The sequence below is a fragment of the Podarcis gaigeae genome (assembly GCF_964106915.1).
Source record: "Podarcis gaigeae genome assembly, chromosome: 1".
NCBI classification, from domain to species: domain Eukaryota; kingdom Metazoa; phylum Chordata; class Lepidosauria; order Squamata; family Lacertidae; genus Podarcis; species Podarcis gaigeae.
In genome coordinates this window covers 84,293,949-84,311,362 of record NC_139678.1, presented here as the reverse complement: position 1 = coordinate 84,311,362, position 17,414 = coordinate 84,293,949, and the positions used below count along the sequence as shown (strand labels likewise).

General features: G+C 41.0%; 1 protein-coding gene across 24 annotated transcripts in view; it reads right to left on the bottom strand.

The window, feature by feature from the left end:
* SPTB (spectrin beta, erythrocytic) overlaps window positions 1–17,414 on the bottom strand; it is an 89,986-nt gene extending 72,572 nt beyond the window's left edge. For 3 of the 24 annotated variants that reach the window (XM_083726688.1, XM_083726686.1, XM_083726677.1), the window contains exons 1-2: window positions 16,659–16,769; window positions 14,086–14,154 (exon numbers count right to left, since the gene is read on the bottom strand). The gene's annotated coding sequence lies outside the window, so the exon portion shown is untranslated. Of the gene's footprint in view, window positions 1–14,031; window positions 15,989–16,658; window positions 16,772–17,092 lie in introns of those variants that run through there. The other 21 variants (XM_083726695.1, XM_083726685.1, XM_083726671.1 and 18 more) reach the window with 18 other exon arrangements.

Sequence of the window (17,414 nt, the reverse complement as noted above, 5' to 3'; positions counted from 1 at the left end):
CTCATGCAACTCCTTCAACTCATTAGATTTAATTTATGATCAAAATAAAATTAAAACAGGGATTTTAAATGCAACATTATTATGACAACACACATATTGTAATTTACTAGTTGCTTTCATTATGTATGAAGATTCAAATGCCCAGTTTTTAATTTATGGAACAGTACAACACTGTAAGATAAACTGCAATTTATCTTACTTGGTTTTTTAAAATTTGAACATGATTTTTAATAAGAATGCTTTAAAAAAAATTTGCTACTGCATACCCTGTGTTGAGAATGTGAAACACACACTGTAAATTAAAGGGTAGTTTATGGTAGTTAATGGAAAGTTGAATAAGCTGCTAGTTGAAATATAGATAAGGTCAGGGACTAATTTGAACCATTTTAATCCACTTGGTTCTTCGTATGCATAAATGAATAGCTTTCAGAAGGATCTCACACATTTCTCTAAACTTAAATACAATATGAAACTTTCTCACGGTAGTAATGGACCTAAGCATGCAGAAAGAGCTCAGTCTTAAAGCCAGATAAATTATTCTCACCTGTGAAATATTATAGTAATGCATACAAAGAGAACAATAACCATACTCTGGTATTACGCACAACATATAGCCTAGGAATCTCATATGGCAAACTCACACAGCAATTCCCGTACCAAAGCCTGTCATCTCTCATTGTTTACAGAAGAAAGTGTAGATTTAGAACCCTGGCATCATGCAGTAACCTGACAATATGCTTTAATCTCCACTGCATCCTTTCATCCCAGAGCACTTTACTTGCTAATGCATGTTGCACAAAGGGACGCTTCATCCAACTATAAGTATGTCCTCATCTTTAAGAAGACAGCATTCATATGGATATGTTCTTACAAAATGTATTAATTGCAGTAAAATCATATTAGCAAAGCACTGAAAACCTGCTGCCTTATCTCCTGTTTCAGGGCAGCAAAGAAATTTATTTGATATAACAGAAGTACAAAATATTTTATGGCTCTTGTACATTTGCAACTAATTGTTCCACAGATAAGAAGCAAGACTCCCATTCATAAAATACTGGAATGTGAATTCAAATTAACATTCATATTTCTTTTTAAATGGGGGAGGGGAACTGAGGGAGAATAGTGTTCTTATACCCATGTCCTGGAAAATAGGTAGCTGTGCAAATAATTCCTCAAACTGTGACCCTTTTATGACATGCATAAAATCATAGAGTGACAAGCAAGCTCCAGATCAGGAGCAGCCAAAATGGTGCCCTCCACATGTTGCTGAACTACAACTCCCATCATCCCTGGCTGTAGCTGATGGGAGTTGGAGTCCAAAAACTTCCGGAGGGCATCGTGCTGCCTCTCTCTGCTCTAGTTCAATGCAACTGGGAATATTCCAAATAACCTCACCTGGATTCAGGAGTTAGTAGACTTTGGAATCGGCCACAATATATACTGTATTGGTTTTAAGTACTGAGAAGCAGCTCCCTTTTGCCCACAAATGCAAACACTTTCATCTGGCTCCCTTTCCCTCATTCTCTGATGCAGAGTTCCTAAGTGTTTCTCATGCAGAATCTTCAGACAGCATGCAATTCCATAAATAGCAACCAGCTCTGACCCAGGCCTCCACAGCATGCAAGGGAGAGACTAAGTGGTTTGATAATACCAGCGCAAATATAAAACACCAATCTTGGCAAAGCACCAGAAAGTTAAAGCCCATAAAAGTGCCGATTTTTTGGACATTCTCAGAGTTACAGCCTGAGAGACAGACTCTACAAAATAACAGGCAGTTTTCAAATGTATGTTTAAATTGGCATGTGCAAATGAGCAACCATAGAGGCTTTGCTCCTTTTGGAAGAGGTAGCAGTTCTGACATGCAACATTCCCTTTGATCTCTTCCCCACTTATGACACATGCCTGAATACTGTGTCTGCACCATCTCAAGGTTTCTACCACAGCTCCACTTTCTCTTTTGCCACTCTACCATCATGCTACACGGCTATCATTTGATTGCATCAATAAAGCTTGATGCAAGGCCAGTCCTATTATAAAGGGTGTATGTATACAACCTCAGAGGTTTGTTTTTAGGCAGGAGCAAGGAGCAGAGAACTGCTGTAATATCCCCTTGTGGCCTTTTGAATCAACATCTAGAAATATGTCCCTATCTAGTTTCTGAAATACTTCAGATCATTATTCAGGTTAACTTTTGTCAGCAATTCTCTGAGGACCAACAGCAGGTTTGGCCTTGGGAACAATAAATGCATTTTGGCTCAGTGACAGCTGGTTCTCTTTATTTTTGGAGGAGGGGACAAGGTTGGGCTGGCAGCTTCAGCTTGTGTCCTAGACTCTGAGAAAGCCTTAGCCAGCAAATTACCTCTGACAAAGAAGTTAATATTGCCACTTCAGCAAGATGTCCCCACCCCTTCACCTCCCTCAGAAATCTCTACATTCCATAATTCTAGAGGCAAAAAGCCTCAACAATAGATATGTGGCAGCACACAGGAAGGCAGCAAGAAATCAAGATGAGCGGATGTGAAAGCTGCCTGGAATAAAGTGTTTGCTACGCTCCCTCTGTCTCATCATCATCTCTCTCACAAACACAGTAGAAAATGGAAAGCAAACTACTGCAGGGTGGCAACTTCCACCTGCCATTATTCCACCCTCCTGCCCATTGGAGCTAGGGTTCTGCAGAGAGAAGGAGTTTCTAGCCTTTGGGGTCTTGGTATAAATGGGAAATTGCTAGGTACTAACTTTGGAGATAATACGGAATATTATTTACTGACCTATTGGTGTGCTTTAGGCTCAATTAATTTTATTTACTTGTGTTTAAAATGAATTGTTAACTGTTCAATTGTTAGTGTTATGCTGTAGCAATATTATAGTTTTTATTTTGCATTATTGTCCTTGTCCTAATGCACCCTCTCCCTTCCACTCTGGCTAATACAGCTGCGGCAGAAGACCCACTGTGCTGTGCCACCCCCCTCAGCCGCTCCTGGGATTCCTCTACCCAGCTATGACTATTTGGATTGGAGCAGCAGTTATATTTGGGTTAGCATTTTCAGATATGCTGTGATTTGTTTTGTGGCACATGTACCTCAAAAAATACCTTAAAAATACTTTGAATAATGATTCTGTGATTAAATACAATGTGGTCATAGTAAACCCTCAGCAATTTGCCTTGCTTTTGACTCCTGGCCAGGAATATGAATGATACCCATTCTTTTTCTTCATGACTAAGAAGTGGGTCACAACTCAGTATTTTTCTGTGGGTGCAGTGAGTGTTGTTATTGTTTCCTGAATTGCATTAACATACTTATTGTATAATTTCTCCAAATATTTAAACTGCGCTAACTTCAGCTTAATAATACAATGTATGTTTCCTCCCAGTTCAGTCAAAGCTAGTAGTACTGAGGCACCATAAACCTTCTCCCTGAACATACCACCGTTTGCCATATCTTATTCCACCCATGGAAAATTAGTCTCAATAGCCAAGTATGCTAAGATGCATATCCCAGTGCTTCCCTGTATGTTAAGAAATACCGTTTTAAAGCGAATCTAATGTGCCCTTGAATCTAATGCACACCTCATGAAACCAATAAAGTATTTGCTGGCAAATGTAAATGCGGCATCAGATCTAACGTGCATCCTAATTTTCACAATGTCATTTAGCAAAAAAAGTGTGCATTACATTTGAGTAAATATGGTATATATTCTTATATATCACAGATGCCAACTTGAAGGTATCCTTACAATTAATTAATAAATATGTCCAATAACCAAGATACAGTAGTACCTCTGGTTACATACGCTTCAGGTTACATACGCTTCAGGTTACAGACTCCGCTAACCCAGAAATAGTACCTTGGGTTAAGAACTTTGCTTCAGGATGAGAACAATAATTGTGCTCCAGCGGCACAGCAGCAGTGGGAGGCCCCATTAGCTAAAGTGGTGCTTCAGGTTAAGAACAGTTTCAGGTTAAGAACGGACCTCCGGAACAAATTAAGTTCTTAACCCGAGGTACCACTGTACTAGTTTACCTTTTGATAATGCCTCCCTACTTAATAATTGCTTAAGATTCTTTTAGTATATTTGGGTTAGCAGTAAACAGCATGGTAACTGGCACAACCCTTGCAGGTGTCAGGCATGCCAATTTGATGTGTGCAAAGCTCACAAATCCTTTCATTGTTTAGAGTGCAGACCATAGACTAGAATCCATGCAAAAAAACAGACACACAGAGAAGTGTTGGCTTTACCATTTGGCATGACAACAATTCTAGTCCACACATTCTTGTCCTTGAGAAATGCCTTGTGTATAGAAACTAACTTTCTGATACAAGACAGCTATTTCTTTGAATAGCCAGCAACATATGAAGCGTCTATTGCTCTCTATGAAGGGCATTCTCTTCCCCACATTTTTACATTATCATATTATGTTTACAGGAGCTAGAGATAAGTAGACAGAGTATCTGTACATTCCCAGGCTTTTTATTTATTTAATAGATTTAAATGAGGGTAGATACCGTAGCAGGTGGAGTCAAAATCTATTAAATAAAAATAAAAAAACCAGATACAAGTTATTATGCCAATATTGAGGTTCTTTAGAAATCATAACCTAAGAAAGTGGGTTAAAGTCTTTTAGGTAAAAATAATAATAATGAAGTCGACTTAAGTGATTATGCAAATCACAAAACTATTTCAAAATCATTTCCGAACAATAACCTGAATAGAATGTCAAAATCTGAGGAAAGAGTAAAATAGAACAAAATCTGCAAGACGCAAGCTTTGTGTCTTTTCTTATATCACAACAGGCACCTGATTTTCTTAATGCAGTGTCAGGGTTCAACTCTGACCAGAGCTCATATGAAGGTCTCTTCAGCTGGGGAGCAGATCTCTACAATGCTGATGATTCTGAGGAGCCACTGAAGCTGGACATCCCTGACTGGATGTCCTCCTCACAACACTGCATGGATTACTACACAGCTCTCAGACTCACCCGCCATCTCCCCCAAGGTCCACAGGAACAGAGAAGATGGTGAGCTAGGCAGGAACTTCAGAAATACTGCTGCCAAAGTGCCCATATAATTGCCTGAGACATTACATGGAAGCACCTGCATGGATCATGGCCTAAGAGCCTGGAAAGGGTGAGCCTCCAGCTCCTACATAAATTTCAAGGCTGAGCTACTTCATTGGTGCAAAAGCAGATCCAGTCTTCCAGATCTGGAGCAACAACACTTGGCTGAATCTCATTATTCAAACATATGTTTGTTGTTAACACTGAAATACAAAATTATTAATTTCATTATGAAAGCATAAATCATTTGAGCTGTGCATGTTAAATTGCCCTAGGATGGCTAGTGATGGTGCATTGCATTCATTCTTTTGTTTTCTTTACCACTTAGTGCAAATACTCATTTGTTTTGCTTTAAAATGAATGAATGCTTGTATATTTTAAAATGTATTTTACTGAGAGTTGGGATTCAATAGATTTCTGCCACCTTCTTAAGAATTGTCTTATAAATTGGTTCATGCTTTAGAAGAAGAGAAGAGTTTGGATTTGATATCCCGTTTTATCACTACCCGAAGGAGTCTCAAAACGGCTAACATTCTCCTTTCCATTCCTCCCCCACAACAAACACTCTGTGAGGTGAGTGAGGCTGAGAGACTTCAAAGAAGTGTGACTAGCCCAAGGTCACCCAGCAGCTGCATGTGGAGGAGCGGAGACACGAACCCAGTTCACCAGATTACGAGTCTACCGCTCTTAACCACTACACCACACTGATATTTGGGCTTATCTGAGCAGCTGATGGAAGCAGCAGGAAGGTAAACGGCGTTTCCGTGTGCGGCTCTGGCTTGCCAGAGCAGCGATGTCATGCTGGCCACGTGACCCGGAAGTGTCTCCGGACAGCGCTGGCCCCTGGCCTCTTAAGTGAGATGGGCACACAACCCCAGAGTCTGTCAAGACTGGCCCGTACGGGCAGGGGTACCTTTACCTTTACCTTTACTGAGCAGCTGATGAGTCCAAGGAGGCTTAAGCCAGAAAGGATTTTAGGTTCTTCATAGGCCCTGGCTTCCAGATGGAGGCCTTATTTTTGTTTTTGCAATTTTTGTTTGTGTGCATTTTAAGATTTGAAACCTTTCCAACCCAGTGGGTCATTAGAAGAACTTGTAACTAAGAACTTTCACCAGTGTTTGATTATATCCTCTTCCCACACAATCCATTTTCACTTTGTGCCATTTTAGGCTCTACACATAAGGGTATAAACAGCCTTGTTTATAGTGATCTGGAAGCTGCCCTGGTAATCAGTTTTGGCTGGAGAGTGGGTTTTTTTTTAACTTTTTTATTTTTAAAGACAAATCTTTTAATAACTGATTGGGCTCAAGAGCTACAAAATGGCTAAACAGGATCTCAACCACACTAACTGATTGTCATTGTGTGCTGGTACAGCCTGTTTGTACCACTAGAAAGAGTAGCTCTCACAATGAAAGAAAAATGGGGTTTGGAAGATTGGTTCATACATGTGTCACACTTTTTCTATTGCATGAAAGCAGTTTATGGACCTGCTTCTCCAAAGAGACATTAAAGTTTTGGTCTTTCTGAGAGGGAAACCCTGGCTAAATTTAAGTGGTGCCACTTTTAATACATTTGAGCTCAAAGGTCTGAAAAACGTTCCTTTTCTACAAAAGAATTTTTTTAAAAAAGCAGCTTCAGACAGGCTCAGATAGAAAATGCAACCTATATACAATGACTTTATTTTATGGGGTTTAGTATATGGACTCATTAAAAAGAAAAAAAACTGAATTCCAAGCACCTTTTGTGCTCACTGTGATAAGATGATTCAGTTCAGCTGTAAAGTGCAACCCTTTTCCCGATCTTTGCTACTGTCTTATAATTGTCCAATGATGTTATGTAGCTCTTGCTTCTGCACTTTCCTTACACAAATGGAAGAGAATTACTAGCTAACTCCAGTCATACCAGTCTTGGAAGCAGCCTTTGAATTGTATAACAAGGACACTCCATTTTTAGGTGAGAATACTGAAAAATACTTAAAGATGAACAAAGCAAGGAAGTGTGCCTGAAATCCTACACACACTTATCTGGAAGAAAGTCCCCCAGAGTTTCTGAATAGTATAGGATTTGCACTGTATACCTATTTACCTGCTTCACTGAATGGAGCTTATTTCTGACTGTATAGGATTTCTGCAGAGGATTGCACTGTGCGTTATTGTCATTCACAGCGATTTATAGCTTCTGGGATCGTGCTGGGGAGAAAGCTCATTGTAGCAGAGTTTCTGTGTGCATGTGCAACAGAATTCCATAGCACCACAGGCTATACTACAGGCACTTACACCCCAAGGGGCACATTTGACTCCCATCTGGAATTAAAAGTTTTATTGAACAAAATTAAGCTGGGAATTAATTAAGACTATGTCGTCCTGCAGAGCTTGTGTCTTTAAATTTGGCAGGCACTGGTCTAGAAGTGTTGTCATGCTGTTTGGTGCTGCCATCTCTCCCTCTTTGCATTTGTGTAGTTTCATATCAAAGCCACATGCTACATTTACTACATCAATATAAATGCACTATTAGACCATCATCTCCTCTGGACTACAGGGCTCCCTCTCCTTTCAGCCAAAAGGAAGTGCAGAAAAGTGAATAGAGTATTATTCTCATCTCTGCTCAGCTATCAAGCTCCCTAGGTGGCCTTGGGCAAGTCTCTTTCAACCAAAATCAGCAGGCAGTTCAAAGTTTTAAAAATGCCACTCAGAGCTCCTTGGAGGAAGGAAAGGTTACAAATGAAACAAACAAATTAATTAACAGACACACAGCTTGGTCAGACAGGGCAAGCAGGAACATAGATAAAGCAATTAATCCATGGTGAGGGGTTGGATGAAACAAAGGTAGTCTCAAAACTCCTCTGAACTACTAAGCTCTCCCCTGTCCTATTAAAAATCAGTTAATTTTTCCTGACTATATTAACTCATCCATCATGGCAGTGACACTGCCCTACTGCAAAGTAAAGCCAAGGGGAGCAGTAATTTAGCAAATAATCCCTCTTGGGCTGCAGGAGTAGTGAGCAAAGGAAGCATTGGGCTAAGACCTGTTAATACACAAAACAGTTTCTCAGGAGCAAACAAACTGCAAAGCGGATATTGTAATTCTAACCTACATACAGTACATTCCAAAAAGGCACACCGACTGGAGTGTCCTGTGTCAATTAATCTGCAACAGCGTGGAACAAACACAAATGCTCCGCATATATCTTACACTAAAAATAGATGTGTTACATAAAACAAAACAGCATCTCTCACACACATACACAAAATGCCTTGGAAATTTCCCCTTACACACACAACCGTCTCACAAATTTCAGTGCTGCCATCTCTCATAATTTATATTACATGTCCAAATCTCTTTCGGAGAGGCTAGTAGAATTCCATTCCTGGAGTCAAGTGTGCCTGTCTTCTTTTAATTTAGGGTCCACATGCATCAAGGTCAACAGATTCCATAGCACAGAATGATACGAACAACTGGTGAGACCTAGGCCGGTGTCAGTATGCTCAAAAACTCCACCCCGATGTCTCACTATGATTTTTAAACTCAGTCAAACACACCTCCTAGGTTTACCACCTGTATACTAAGCTAGAATTGCAAGAGCACATCAAGAGGCATTTTGGGTGGCTGCTCTTCAACTTCTTCTGAAAAAGAAAATCCAAGTCTGGTTCTTTCAAGAATAGTGTTTTTCTGAGATAGTCAAGGGTTAGACTAGTCAGCGAAGGTAGCTACTTGATTTAATTGGATGGTTTTATAAACCTATTTTTACGTTTATATATTGCTACCTGCCGTGAACCTTTGGCATGAGGTGAGCTACAATTTAATAGAAGGATTTCCCTAACTTCACCGCATGTGGTATCACACTTGCTTTGATGCAATGTAATTTAACCTCCCATAAATGATTCAGGATGAATACTCAACATAGATAATAACATATCTCAATTCTGTAAAGGAATTAAACTTCTATGTTAAAAATAAATTATGCAAACTAATATGACTTATAAAACTTTTAACTTGCAACTCTGATGCAGAATTTAATTTGAAACTGAAGATTTCAAAAATTGCTCCTGAATTTGTCTTTGAAAGAAACATATACTTTGAGTCCAAAGAACCATGAGCAGAAGGAGAAAATATTGATAGTGGTGTTCTGAAAGCTCTTTAACAAGTGCTAGCAGACTCCTCACGGTGTAGGGCCGCAATGTATTGAGGGTTCTGTTACAGTATGAACAACATGGTGAAGAATACAGGATGTAAACTCTACAGTGAGCCGTAACAATGTCTGAAGAAAGAGCTTGTGCAAAGTCACACAGACTTCTGATCTCATGCCATGTTCTTCATTAAGGCTAGAAAGTGTGCTTCTGCTTTCAGAAGAGACCTTCAAATTCACATTCATGTGTGGTATGAGAACAGCTAGGTAACGCTGATAGAAACGTAGCTTTAAAAAATCACTCTATGAGAGGAACCCATGAAGAGAACAGAAGCTCCATATTGTGAACCCTTTGGGGATATTGCTAAGTAATGCCCAAAACAATCCTTAACCAGAGGAGCTGCATTTAAAAAGAATAAATTTTGATTCCCATGAATTCAAAACCTGTTTCAAGATCGAAAATGCTACACCAAATTCGCCCTATGAGGCATGACTGAAGATTAAGAACTCAAGATTTACCTTTCCATTTGTCTCTTTATTAGGCTAGACATAACAGTTAAGAGAATCATGTGTGCACACATACGCACAAACAAAAACCTGCAAAACGACATAGTTATGTTGCAGCAAATCATCAATAAGATCCACAAAGATGATTAATTAAGGAAGGGTAGCATCTGGGAATTTACAACACCAGAGGTAATTCTTCAAATGATTTTACAGTGGACAAGCAATTTAATGCAAGTTTCCAATGCTGTGGTATAGCCAAAGAGACTAATGTGGTCTCTGGTTGTATTAACATCGAGTAATGAGAACATAAAACAATTTACCCCTGTTAATTGTTTACAGCAGTGGCAAGATTCCTTCTATAATATTGCACAGAGTTCTGTGTTCCACATTTAAAAGAAACTGGAAAACTGGAGATTACAGAAGAGGCGCTACAATAGTTAAGTCTGACAACAGCAAATGAAAAAACAACAACTTTATTTTGCCTGTCCAGTGCAAAACCACTTTTCTCTCTTATATATATATAGTAAATTGGATTAATCTATGACCCATCAAACCACACACTGACACAGTTCAATATCTATGTATGCCATCCTACCGGAAGCAGTAAACCACCTGTTTTTGCAGCCTGTCTGGGGATGTGGAAGAGGAGTGTTGCCAATCATTTGTCAGGACACAATTCAAGGCTGGTGGGTGTGTTTGACCTTATGGAACACAAGTTGTGCTGGGCTCCATTAGGAAGCTCAGCCCATTGATGAGGTTAATGTGTGTTTTCTGTACTCAAGTTCTACCAAGGGAAGCGACATCTAGTGCTTACAGTTTAGAAATCTTACACGAGGCTCATGAAAGCTAGCAGTTAAAATGGTATGTATATTATGATACATGAGGGTTCTGTGGCTGGAGTTTCCCTCAACCCCCCCTCCCAATTTCTGAAAAAGTAGTCACAGGGTGTGGGGCAATTTGGATTTGGGATGTGGTAGGGGGGAAGGGATCTAACTATTTGAACATGTATTTATCCTAATCTCTTCCCAAGAATGCTGTTGACTATAAAGAGGGAAACATATGAACACTGTGTACTTGTTAAGGCTTCCTCTTTGCACCCAACAGCACTTTCAGAGGGAAATTTGGATTGGGGTTGCAGCACACACACAAACTGAAGTCCTAATCTTGCCACTGGTCATTCTCCCCTCCATTTTCCTCAAGTAAGGCCAGCACATATACTGCTAGCTCCTCAATCCACCAACCTCTTGAAAAGCATGGTCTGGCAAGAAATTTGGAAAAGCTCAGGACAGATTTCCACCAAGAGATAGCCATCTATGCCTGCCCCAATGTCTACCAACAACCCCCCCACACACACATACAAAGGTGTCACACTAGGTACCTTCCAAATATCACATGGGTCTGATTAATCAAAAGGAGCAGGTGCCACTGAATACAATGCATGAGGCATCCCTTCCAGATCAGGGGTACATTTGATCCCCCAGTGACCCCTGGAAAACGTGCAACTGACTTTCCTTACAGCTTTACTCTTGAGAAGATGAAAACACCTTGTTGTGAGTAATTCACATAGAAGCAGACAGGCTTGAGTCACCCAGCTCCATTTGTTTTCATTCTGTTTTGTCCAATTGCCTTTTTACCTTCTCTTGTTTATTCTTAATAAAAAGTCTAATATAATTTGGCTGCTGGGGTTTGAAGTGTGGTTTTGCCAAACACAGTGATTCTGGTAATTTCCCACATGTGCTACTAGGGAAGAAGAGTGGGTTTCATGGAGAGGCAGTTGGATGTGGATGCTAACAGAGGGAACTGGCTCGGAAATACAGGGTGTTTGTCTCAGGACAGCAGGCACCAATACTTCTTTGAGCACCCCAGGTTTCCCTCCCATGTGGAGCTGTAAGTCTGAAATAGAGTGGTGGGGGCAGCAACTATTGGGAAATTAAGAGACAATTGGCCAACCCTATAGGGCTGTTATGCAGCAGTTGCGCAAGGAAGGTTGCCAGCAGTTCTTCCTAGCTTTCTCCCCTTTTGTTACAACCACAAAAACTACTTTTCTTTTCAAGAAAAAAAGGAGAGAGTTCCAACCACAAGACTCCCATCCATGTTGATGACTCAGGGAAAGGCTCCAGCTCAGAGGGAACACTTTGCACACAGATGGTCCCATGTTAAATCTCCAGTTAAGGTTTGGAGTGTCTGAAACCTTGGGCAACCGCTGCCAATCAGTGTAGACAGTAATGAGCTATATGGAGTGATAGTCTGACTTGGCATAAGGAAGCTTCCTATGTTCAGATCGGATACCCCAAGTTTGTTGTAGAATATGTTTATTGCTCTGATAATAATCTAACTGTATTTTTATTATTATTATTAAAGGAGAGAACTCATTACATAGAGTTTGGCCCATGCTGGAAAGGGCTCCCCTGCTTTTAAGATTATTATTATTTCACATACCACTGTATGCCAAAACAGCTCTACAATGGACAGAGTGCATCAGGTGTGGATTCTCCAGTAAGAAAAAGCACACAGCACTTAAAGGAATGGATGTGTTGGCTAGCATCAGATTGGGCAACTTTAAAAACCAAATACTGTACAACAGTGAGCCAATAATGAAGGGCTTCTTGCTTTATCACACTAAATATGCTGGACTGGGTTCAGACCACTAAGAATTCAAAATTTCACACAATATAGCCTCACAATCCTTTTGTACAATTCTTCTTTGAAAGCAGAAGAAAAGGTAAGATATTATTTGCCCAGCCATTTCACAGTTTCATTTAAAGTTCACACTGTAGCATCTGTGAAGGAGTTCCAGCTTAGACAGTAGGCTCCAGCACATGGATCAGTATGGAAACATAAGGTTTTAGGGCCAGACTCCTGAACCCTAAGATCAGAAGACAACCTGAGCAGACCAAGCCATATCCAGATGCGACTCTTCAACTGGAGTTGGCACATTCTCCAGCTCTAATTTCAGTATAAAACATATTGGCTAGGACCTGTATTTGGTCTGAAAACGCATTTCCTCCAGATTCCCCCCCCCCCGTGTTAACAACATTTCACAAGTTGATGCATTCCATATGAAAAGAACACCCACTTGCAAGAACGTCCAGCTGGGGAAACAGTGACATAGTCTGTCAAATTCAGGTTCAGTTCCTTCATTGCTTTTCAGGGCTAGCCTGGGAATCAAACTGCATAGTAACTTCTAATTATTTAATCTAGATTGTTCACTAGCTTATGAAAAACAGTATTCAGAATATTTCAGTAAAATAATGTATTTATTGAGTACTATTATAGCAACAAATGTGATTTCCCCACCGCTACCACCATCAATTACATACAAACTTAAGTCATAACAAAATCAAAGGAAATCCATAAGTATATCCTTTCATGTCCCAGTTCAGGAAATATTTGCCAAGATGACATAAAACAGAACAGACACAAATCACATCTACTTGTATGAAACATACTATTATATTAGCATGCCAGTCATCTCCAACTTAGGGGAAATAGTTCCTTGATAGATGGTTGCAATGCACCTCAAGGCTAAAATATGAGACTAGACTAGACAGGCCTTACAAGAGTTTCAACATGTTCAGTACAAAATAAAAAATAAAAAAGCAAGCTGACTCCTCCCCTCAAAAAGCTGATATGAGTTGGTATCTAACCAATATGGGTTTAGACTGATATGGTAGTAAACTATATGCACTGCACTGAGCTTCCTAAAGGAAGGGGAGGAACCACAACTCAATGGGAAGGACACATGCTTTGCCTGCAGATGATCTCCAGACAATCCCTGAAATCTTCTGTTAAGAAACCTCAGGTGGCAGAGTCTGCCTGAAGCCCTGGAGAGCCACTGCAGCCTCTGCTGAACCAGATGGACAAATAGTCTGCCCTAATATAAAACAGCTCCCTATCTTATTTGAGAATGTGATGCTGCTGACCAACCCTAACCTACATACCTGAGTACTTTCTTATTTAAGGATACTTTATATGGAACATTTTCTCCTGAGTAGAGGATAAGTCACATACGAAATAGACCTTAGTCCCATCTCAATCTTCTAATACCAATAACTCCCTCCAATCACAACAGCCACCAGTCAGGGAAAGAATGCCACAGAATTTGTCAAAATTGCTCCACATCCCAGTTACAGCAGCACCACTGGAAGAAGCAAGGCAGTGTGGTTGCTCAACTCCTGATGTGCCTGCCATTTGCAAAGGGCCATGGACAGCGTCAGCACAACACCATGTCTGGCACAGGGCAGTTGTGTGTCAGTCCTTTAGATTATACACAAACAATGGTGGCACAAATAGAAAAGCAGAATATATGGATGAAAAAATCCCAGGCTAATTTTGAGGTAGCCTATTTAGGCAGTGCCACAAGACAGATGGGATCACAGGCAGATTTGATGCTTACTCTGGAGGGAGCGCAAGATGGGCTGGCGAAGTAGGTTGATCTGGGCACTGCGAATGGTTTGTAGAGAGACTGCAGATACAACACAATGAAGAACAAAGCATAAGAACTAAGAATAGGATGTTTTTAGGCACGTTATACACAATTGGTTGGTACAAGAGAGAAAGAGAGAGAGAGAGAAAGCTAATAATAGCACAGCCCGCAACGGTTAACAGATATTTAGGCTAAGAAAAGCAAGGGTATTTTTTTGTAAGTCCCATATCTTTTGTCTCTATATTTCTACCCCTTCTCTATATTTCTGACACATCGGAGAAGATGCACAATTTGCAGAGATAGCAAGGAGTCAAATTGGGGGTTTTTAACGTATTACCAAACAATAACAGTTGTCTTTTCTACAGATGGATAGTGTAGATTATACATAAATCAGGCACGGAATATCACACAAACCTTTTTCTTTATCAATACAGATAGGGGGAAAATAGCAACAGCCTTGCTACTGGAACTTTCCTCCCTCAATAGAAGAAACATGTTTTTTGAGACTGGGAGAGAAACACTTACATTACCCTTTTCAGTATCGATATTTGACTACCGGTAAGTCCCAAACAAGATATTTATTTTATAACTTTTGTGATAACAATAATTTATGACTCTGACCACAGATAATGAATAGGTATGAAAAGTGTGTGTGTGTGTGTGTTGGAAAAGGATACCTATATAATGCAGCCATAAAATTGAGAGTTAATGCTAATAGGCAGGCAGGCAGCCAGAAAGAAAGACTTTGTTCATCCCTGCTTTTACAGATTATTTTGTATGTGGTTATGAATTGTACACACACACCACAGAAATAACAAGCAGAAGCTCAATTAACACAATGCATTAAATGGTGTATGCCCAAACTCTTCTCCCCAATCACATTTAGATGGGAACAAGTCCTCCTCAATGTCACTGATGATTTCCCCTATGACATCACAGTCCAAGGCTGCAATCCTAAACTTGTTCCCTGCAATTACTTCAAAGTAAACATGCAGAGTAAAATCCCTGAGACATCCACAAAGTGTATCACACAATTCTCTCATATTCAAAGTTTTGCAGACATTATAAATAATGGTATACCTGTGGTTATAAATATCAATAGTTATTATTATTATTTTCTAATTACCTTTACTTAAAAGAAAGAAGGAAGGCAATCCTAGGGTGAAAGATGACTATATTAAGAAATAGGAATTGCAATACCATACCATTTGCAGACTGAGAACTGCTTGGCATATAAACCGATACAGTCTTATAGTCTACACTAACTGTATTTGTCACACCAATAAATATGAGCAGAAAAAGTTGCAGCCCAAGGTTCCCCTGCAGGCCAAGCAAGTAAAATACTCTTCGTCCATTATCTGTCAGTTTCAAGCCTCTGCTGTTCTGAACACCGAAGGTGCCAAACTGAAGCCTAAAGCTGTTCAGAACAAACAAGCCCACATCTACATAGATAGGTAGGTACAGCAACCACATTAACCCACATAAACAATGCAGATCACAAGATGACGTTTAAGGCTTCAGCCTCTTGCATCATTATGCATCTCTTTATTTATTTCTCTCATAATATTTATATACCACTTGATGGAGGTTTTTCTACAAAGCAGTGACATAAACAAAGTGAATTTTAAAAAAATCTAGAAAAATGGCAAAAACTTTAAAATCAGATTTGGTTCGTGACATCTTTGCTATGCCCTTCTGACAGAATGTATGAGCTATAGAATGATTTCTGTAGAATGCGGAGGGAGATAACTTGCAACTTCAGTTTGCTTATACATGCTTATTGCGAGGACAAACAAATTATGGGGCTAAAAAAATCCAGCACATGAAATGCTAGCTCGCTATTTAGGTAAGAAGTTAAATGGAGAGTCCTGCCCTGTGCAAAAAAAAATAATACAGGTTAATCGTTACTGGTTTTATGTAACATGAGCTCAGAAGGCTCTGTCCTTACTTGTCTTTACTCCTGTAAACACAAACACACTTTTTCTAAAATTGAATGACTGAAAAAAGCCATATTTACAACATAAAACAATGTCTTGCCGGCACCCAACGAATGATACAAAGCTACTACAACTTGCTTACATCAGCCCATGCGACCCACACATCTCCTCTATCATAGGATCTCCCCAAAACAAGATGCTCCAATGCTGAATCCCATTAACTGAGTATTACAAATGTGTGGGACAATATAATATTGCATCACCTAGTGCTCTTTTCCAGGTTTGGGACATACATTTATACAAAAGGAAGCACGAGCAAGCTATAAATCATACGTCCAAACAGGTTCCAGGGGCCAAGTGTGCAAGAGGCAAATCCGGGAGGGGTGAACCTCTTATTCTACTGTACACAGCAAAAGCAACAAAGTCTTGTAGCACAAGACATTTATTGTCTTGAAGGCGCTACAAGACACCTTGCAGGGGGGAACGGTAGGAGCACAGTTGAATTCAAGCAGGCATGCTGTCTCCCAAGTCCTGACATAGACACCCCTAACATAACAGTGTGTGGGAGAAGGAGACATGGTTAGGTGTCTGGGAAAGGTTACCCACCACAAAGGCTCCCTTTCGAGATTCCACTTCCAGGTGCGCTGCTGGGAATGGGACAGTTCCAAAATCTTGTAAGAGGCAGATTCACACGCACACGCAAACTCCTAACTTTGCCTTCTCCTCAGCCCCATCGCTCCCGCGCCTTTCCCGTCAGCAACCTTGGCTCGGATCTAGGGGGCAGCCGAGAATCTTAACTTCTCTTCTCAGTGGGCCAACGCCAACCCCCCTGGCTGTCAGCCTCGGAGAAGGTGGGGGGCGGCGGCAATAAGGAACTGCAAGCCTTCCCCTCTCTTAATTCCCCCCTCGGTATTCCTCACCGCCACAACATCCGTTCGCTCTTATAAGAACCCCGCCTGTTTGGGGTGACAGATGCCTGCGACATCGCCACCTCCCCCTCCCCACCTCCTCCTTCTCCAGCAGCCCGAGCCTGGTACCACCTGCCCGACTCCATCCCTCGCCGTGCGCTCCAGGTGCCAAGCGGCGTCTCTCCCTGGTCAGACTCACCTGCCTGGGGCACCAGCAGCACAGAGCGCGGGGCAGCGGCGAGACAGAGACCCGCGGGGGCCCGGGTGGTCCTGGGAGCGCTGAGCGGAGCCGCCCTGCCAGCCGGCGATATAAATAACATTATCTGGTTGAGCAGGGACATTCCTGCCCAGGGACAGCTCTGCTGCCCGGCCCAGATAGCCCTGCTCCCTCCGGGGAGGGAACAGAGGGGGGGGGGAGGCGGGCGGGCGGGGGAGGAGGCGCCTGCCCTGCAAT